At 42.4% G+C, this 7,658-nt stretch overlaps 1 protein-coding gene across 3 annotated transcripts in view; it reads right to left on the reverse strand.

Annotated features, from left to right (window-relative positions):
- Positions 1 to 4,147, reverse strand: part of LRRC8B (leucine-rich repeat containing 8 family member B) — a 73,841-nt gene extending 69,694 nt beyond the window's left edge. For 2 of the 3 annotated variants that reach the window (XM_006772598.2, XM_006772595.2), the window contains exon 1: positions 4,000 to 4,146. The gene's annotated coding sequence lies outside the window, so the exon portion shown is untranslated. Of the gene's footprint in view, positions 1 to 3,999 lie in introns of all 3 variants that reach the window. The other variant, XM_015569722.1, reaches the window with a different exon arrangement.
- Between the last annotated feature and the right edge of the window lie 3,511 nt (positions 4,148 to 7,658).

The raw sequence follows: 7,658 nt of genomic DNA on the forward strand, positions 1-7,658 counted from the left end.
GGGGAAACCTAGAATATGGTCTCTGGACAAGTTGCTTAGCAACTGTAGAAGGAGCAGTTTAGGGGGAAATGGAACAGAGACAAGCCTAGGATGAGTTCTACGATTCTCTGGGTCATGTACCTGGGTAAAAAACATTGTTATTGAAAAATATGGAATCTAAAGATGAATAGCCTGTTTAGGGGAAATGAAAGAACCTTCAGTCTACTAACTTCAGGCCTTCATTTGTTCTACGAGGCAGGTTCCATAGGTATTATTGGCCCCATTTTATTCTCAAAGGGGTAAAATTATTTGCCAATATCACATGTAGCAGCCTGAGAAGCTTACTGAAAACCAGGCTTAAGAGTAGGTACACAGGGAGACAGGTTCACGCTTTCACAGAACTTTTAATTAATGGGGGTTAAAGGGAATAGAAGACAAACCAGCAAGCCCTAGCCGGTTTGGCTCAGTGGATGGAGCATTGACCTGTGGACTAAAGGGTCCAAGGTTCGATTCCAGTCATGGGCATATACCTTGGTTGCAAGCATATCCCCAGTAAGGGGTGTGCAGGAGGCAGCTGATCGATGTTTCTCTCTCATCGACGTTTCTGACTATCTCTCTCTCCCTTCCTCTCTGTAAAAAATCAATAAAATATATTTTTAAAAAAAGAAGGGAAGGTATCTCAGAGGTGACATCTGAGTTGACTCCTCATAGCGGAGAAGGAAGCAGTCATGCAAATTCATAAGGAAAGAGCATTCAATGTAGAGAACAGCAATGAGAAGTCCCCCAGGTAGGAACAAGCCTGGTGTGCCACTGAGGGAGGAATTCCAAATGCGTCGCAAGTGGGGAGCAAGAGCGAGTCCCAGGTGCAAGGGCGTTTCTGGGAGGGTGAAGGAGAAAGGCTGGTGGCACCCTAGGGTGGTGCAGCACAGCACAGACTCTCTTGGGCAAGCCTGGGAACCTGAGCCCATGCACAATACTGTCTGAGAACCTGCATCATGACTCACAAAGGCTTTTGGAAGACAGATCACCGCTCAGTTGAGGACTGCCTATTTCGGCACTGAAACAGGGCCAGGAACAAACTCATTTAGTTTTGCCTTGAGAGATGAACTTTAAAATCCTGAGATGAACAGAACTTATTCATCTTAAATTTATCTACTCAGAGCAAGAAACAACTTGCAGTCCAATGGCAGGCAGCTCTGCCCCTGAGGCTCGTCATGCCCCACCACCTCCAAGGCTCTCAAAGGGATTAGAGACATTTCTCCCAATTGGCTCAGCTGGACAGGGCAAGGGAAAATGGTGGCCTACTGTCAACATGTGGAGCTGGGCTCCTGCCTATACAAACCTGAGAGCTTAGAAGGGACTGGATACTGGTGCTGCCCGCTGGCCCTGAGAGGCCACCCCAGCACAGCAGTCCAGCCAGTTCTCTGGAACACACTGCCCATACCTCCCATCCTGTGGTCATTTTTTCACTACTGCTTTATGTAAAGAGCTGCCAATTCCACCAACAGTCTTTCATATGGCCCCCATCCAGGCAAATGGCTTCAAACTCCATTTGCGAAGGGTGATACAGATCAAGCCTCTGACTTTCTCTGAAAAGATCCTACTTTACTGCCAACTCTCTCCGATGCATCTGCCTGTTGTATCTAAAAGTATCTATATTTAAAGTTTGCCAATGTAGCTCCTTTCAGAGTATCACACTGAGAAGATATATATTATATACACATATTTCAAAGATGGCTCCAAACATTATGAAATGCCTTCTCGGTAATGGTGTGGGAACCCATGGCACATTCTGGTTCTTGCCTAAGGGCAGGCTCAGGTCATGTCTGAGCTCATTTCAAACCACACTCTTGAGCTTTGCAGCTCACCGGCCAATGTTTTGTTCCTACAGACTCCATTCAACCTCCAACCATGAGGCATTTGCATGTGCTTCCACAGTAGCTGTATGACTCCTTCCTGACAACTTTCATCGTGGCATTTAAAATATATATATACATATATATCAATCAGGGGTCCTCAAACTACGGCCCGCGGGCCACATGCAAATACAAATATTGTATTTGTTCCCGTTTTGTTTTTTCACTTCAAAATAAGATATGTGCAGTGTGCATAGAAATTTGTTCTAATCAGCTGCCTCCTGCATCACCCCCCTCACCTCCCATCCCCATTGGGGATGAGCTGCAACCTGGGCATGTGCCCTTAGCGGGAATCTAACAGTGACCACCTGGTTCATAGGTCGATGCTCAACCACTGAATCACGCCAGTCAGGATATAGTGGCATTTTTATTTATTTATTTGCTGACTCTTCCAGTAAACTGCAACTTTCATGACGGCAGGGAATACATTTGTGCTAACCACTGGAGTCCCAGAACCTAGCATAGTGTCTGGCACAAAGTAGACAGTTAATAAATAGCTGCTGAAAAGAATACTATGAAATATATACAATCATGGAAATGTTTCACCTTCTGAGAGTGAAACAGCCCCAAATTATCAAATCAAGGCTGATAAAGCTTAAGGCTAAGCTATTCTGTTATTTTAAAAATACAGGAAAGATTTTGCTGTTATTTGGGCTTAAACTGATTATGGAGACAATTCTCAAAACAGTTTGACTAATAATTTAATAACACTCATTTGGATATATATGGAAATGACCACTATTAATATATTTTTTTAATGGAATGAGTTCATTTTCAAAAAGCTTCACCCAGGTTAAGCCAAATTAAAAAAGAAAAGCTACTGCTTACTTTATCAGGTACAGTATTAAGCATTCTATACACATGTTTTTCATTTAATTCTCATATCTGATTATTACTCCCAGTGCACAGATGAGGAAATTGAGGGTGCGGAGAGGCTGAGGTTACACACTGAGTGGCAAAGCCAGGATTCACATCTGGGTCTATTTGATTCCAAGAGCTATGTTTTTCATCTAAGCCATGTTTTAAGCTAAGAAATAAATGCTGACATTGAGTAATAATGTGTTGCCCTCTCCTATGAAAAGGTACAAGCATACAATCTGATACCACCAACTGGGCAAATGCCTAACTACTTAAAATAGGGTTTGGATGCCAATGATGTTGCAACAGGGAAACCAGGCAATTCCTGAAAGAGGAACAAGGAGGAATATGAACTAACATTGACTGAAAACTTGTGTTATGCTAGACACTGTATTAGATAGTTTCATGTATAATATTTCTTTTAATTGTTAAGAATCCTGTGTGATGGGTAATATTGGTCAAGAAAGAGTTGTAGAGGAACTGTGGTGTTTGGCGACCCAGTGTTCTTTCTCTCCTTTTTCCTAAGGAGCTGAACCTCCCACATTTTAGCTGGGCATAAGGCTATCTGAAATAAGGACAATATTATAACATCTCTACTCGAGCTAGGTGAGGCCACATCACCAAGTTCTGGCCAATGAGATGTAACAAGAAGTATATGACAGCCTCAGAAATGTTCCTTAAGAGACCTTCCTTAAGAAAGGCTTTTGCCTTTCCTCTGTCTCCTTCCCTTCGTTCTACTACAGTACTTGAACCTGGATGTGATGGTTGAAGCTCCACCGAGCACCATGAAGTTGAGGGCATCGCCTGAGACATGATAGATCTAAAAGGTGGAGCTGGCCTAGGTCTCAGAAGACTGTAAAACCATCCTGCCAGCCCTGGAGTGTTCCTCTGTAAACTTTTTTTTTCTTTTTTAGTGTGAAAGAGAAACAAACGTCACTTTGTTTAAGCCATTGTTCTCTGCGGTCTCTGTAATTGGCAGCTAATCTTAACGAACCCAGCAACTCATCCAAACCCAGACCTGCACGTCCACGCTCTTAGGCAGGAGCCTAAAGAACTCCTATGTACAATTTGCAATAGATTGGGGGTGGGGGTGGTAGGAAAATGCTGCAGAGGAGTTTGACCGAGGAAGGGAGGTTTGAATATGCTCGCAAGTTGGCACACTTGAGAAACGATCAGAAGGAATATGCTAGTTGACAGTGAAGAATTTAGCATCCCTCAGAGAGGGGCAGAGGATGATCTCAGGTACCTGCATGGAGCTGGAACCAGAAGGGGAATAGAAGCTGTGCAGCTGGTAGCTTCTGTGAAAGATGCTGCTGGCTGAGGAGCTGGCATTGTAGAATGGAGCTCTGGAAATGGCCACAGGATCAGAGAGGCAAGAAGAGTTACAAGAAACTCTGAAGTGAAGAAGTAGGAGATGAAGTTCAAAGATACAGTCTGGAAAAGCACAAGCAGATTGACCCATATCAACGACAGCATAAAGGTCAAAAGGCAAAAGGGAAGATCAAGGTTGAAACTCTGACAACTTATTCATTTCCTTTACACAATTCACAACACCACCGACGTGCATTTAAATTATGTTGGAGTGGAATAGAATCCTAAGTGAAAGGCAGCTGTAGAACAGGGGTTTTATTATTACCCTTTGTTGAATTTCTAAATCAACAGCTGTGTTAAGATCTTTGAAGAGAGATTCAGTGACTGCAGTTAGGCCTACTTTTATTTAAGATCGTAATGACCCAGAGAAGAAAAAAAAAAAAAAGCTATGCCCGCCAAAGAGAGTATTTTAAATACTAGAAAAAACTGTCATAAAGGTATGTAGGAAATTTAGAAGCTACAGATGGAAAAAAGTGGAAATCGGCAATGGCAATGAAAGAAAAAGCAGCAATATGAAAGCAGACGTGGCACAAATTAGAAGGCATTTTATAATTGGTTGAATAAATTGTGCTATAATTGGGCCTCTCAAATTCGTTCTGGTTGGTCACAGGTCTAAACTGCTGCAGGATCCTGTGCTCTGGAGGCAGGACAACAGGGAGAGACATGCTTCCTACATGGAAAGCAATGCAAATCATTCCACCAACTCAGAGTAACACGTCAGATTCAGCATACATTAGTTACTGAAATATCAGTGTAGGCTAGAAGGATGTTGAAAAGGAGAACAAAAATAAAATTCAGGCCCTCGCTAGTTTGGCTCAGTGGATAGAGCATTGGCCTGCAGACTGAAGGGTCCCAAGTTTGGTTTCGGTCAAGGGCACATGCCCGGGTTGCGGGCTGGATCCCCAGTAGGACGTGCAGGAGGCAGCAGCTTAATGATTCTCTCTTATCATTGATGTTTCTTTCTCTTTCTCCCTCTCCTTTCCTCTCTAAAATCAATAAAAATATATTAAAGAAAAAAAAATAAAAGTCAGGCCCTGGCTGGGTGGCTCAGTTGGTTGGAGCATCATCCCATAAACCAAAAGATTTCCAGTTCAATTTCTAGCCAGGAACATTCAGAGGTTGAGGGTTTGATCCTTGGTCAGGGCACATTTGGGAGGCAGCTAATCCATGTTTCTCTCACATCAATGTTTCTCTCTCTCTCTCTCTCTCTCTCTCTCTCATTCTATCCCTCTCTCCCTCCCTCTCTCTCTAAGAAAAAAAAATCAATAATGAACATATTGTCAGCTGAGGATTAAAAAAAGTAAAGTCATGCAGGCAATGGTTAGGGATCCTCCCATCTTCCCTCAGAGGACTTTCAGAGAAACTCACTTTGAAATGGCATAATAATAAATAAAATTCAGAAATTCAATCTTGAGAGACAGTAAATGGAAACCGGGAATTAGATTAAATAGACTATTTTTATATGGACAGCAAAATCAAAAAGGAACATAAAAATACTCATATGCCATCAAAAAGGATTTGAAAATTAAAAAATAAAAACTTGGTTACAAATAAAAACTTTCGTTAAAGCAAGAATCATCTAAATATAATATTTGCACCTCTCAATCTCAGAAAACAAAACCAAAAAATTACAAATTTCAGACCACTGCAGGAAAATACCCACATAGTCTAAACAAAATCTTGGAGGGATAATGGAATATTATTCAGTACTCAAAAGAAATAAGTTATCAAGCCAAGAAAAGGCATGCAGGAAACTTAAATGCATATTACTAAGTATAAGAAGGCAACAGACTCTAATGATTTAGCTATATGACATTCTGGAAAAGGCAAAACTATGGCTATGGAAAAAATATCAGTGGTTGCTAGGGGTTGGGGAGAGGAAGAGATGAATAGTGGAAAACAGGATTTTTTTTTTTTTAGGGAAGGGATACTATAGTATCATACTCTGATGATACTACAATGATGGATACACGTTATTACACATTTATCCAAACTCATAGAATGTACAACACCAAAAGTGAACCCAAATGTGTAGTATGGACCCTGGCTAATGATACTGTTGTCAATATAGGTTCATCCACTGTAACAAATGGACCACTCCGGTGGGGCATGCTGATATAGGGGGAGGTTATAAATGAGTAGGGGGAGGGGGTATATGTGAAATCTCTGCACTTCACTCTCAATTTTGCTGTGAATCTAAAACTACCCTAAAGAATAAAGTCTATTAAATAAAAAACTTGGACGACCTGGTACCTTTTCATCAACATAATGAATGTTGCTTTCATTATGAGGATTCTGACTAATACTATCAACAATAAAATTAAATCAAATTTAAAAAATAAAGAAGAAAACAGCAACGGGGATGGTCTTCAAAAAGCAGATTTTAACTCGTCAAATGAAATCACTCCAGATGTGAAAACATTCATGTTGGGCTGGACACGTCAGAATACCTTTCCAATCGAAGAAACATAGTAAGTTTCAAAGAACAGTAAATTTAATTCTTTTTTTTTTCTGTAAGAAAAACATTTTGTGGGGATAGTAGGTATAAGAAAAGTGCCACGATTCAACTGTGGACTCAGTGACAACTCTGCCCACTTCACTACCTGAACTAAGAGAAGAGCAGACTGTTAGGGCTTATAATCTTCAATCACACTGGCCCAATTACATCAGAGATTAGCTGTCATTTGCCTTCAAGAGTGAAACTGCGGATTAGGAACGCCAGGGGCCAAAGAAAGTCACCGTGGCACCCTCGACTCAGAGAGCATTGGGGGTTCGCAAGGACATGTAACCTGAACACATGCAGGGTACAGGAATGGTACTGCCGTTTGGATTCTTCTGTGCGCTTCAACCCTACACTTGTGTTTAGGAGACAGGACAGTCTGATAACGACACATGCCGTTTAACTGCTTCTTAGAAAGAGGTGAACACATTTCCCATTTTAAGTTGGCTGCATGTTTGCACACTGAGAAGTTTCATAACGATATCTTTTTACAAAGTTTTTTTAAGTCTTTAGGCAAGGCAAATGTATTGAAGGAAGTTCACGTGTAAGTTGCTTTTAAATTTAGTTTTGCTCTTGTCTTGGGGGGGAGGTGGGAAGGGGCGCTTACAGGGTGTCTTTCTGACCACAAAGGAAGGACTTCCACAGAAGTCATCTAAGGGCAACCTATGGACTTTGGGCAGTCGGTTGAGGACACAGAGTAATGAAGAAACAATGCCTCCTCCCTTCTGACCTCTCAGCACCTGCCCACTGCCCCCCGCGAGGAGGAAACTCTTAGCTTCTCTCTTAGGCTGCCCCCTTCTCCAGCTAACAAACGGATGCCAACACCACCATCACACTGTAGGGGAACAATGAGTGTCCAATGAGCACAAAATGTTCGTCAACAGCGCCAGGGCAGGGGGCACAGGAGAGCGACCCCACGCGTATTCCCCCGGGAGAGGGCTCATCACCCCGGGGCGAGACCCCAGCCTGCACAACCAGAACCGCGCCCCCACACCGCCCCGGGACCCACATTCAGGTGCAGCGCCCGGAACGCC

This window comes from Myotis davidii, unplaced genomic scaffold (genome assembly GCF_000327345.1).
Source record: "Myotis davidii unplaced genomic scaffold, ASM32734v1 scaffold1146, whole genome shotgun sequence".
Lineage (NCBI taxonomy): Eukaryota > Metazoa > Chordata > Mammalia > Chiroptera > Vespertilionidae > Myotis > Myotis davidii.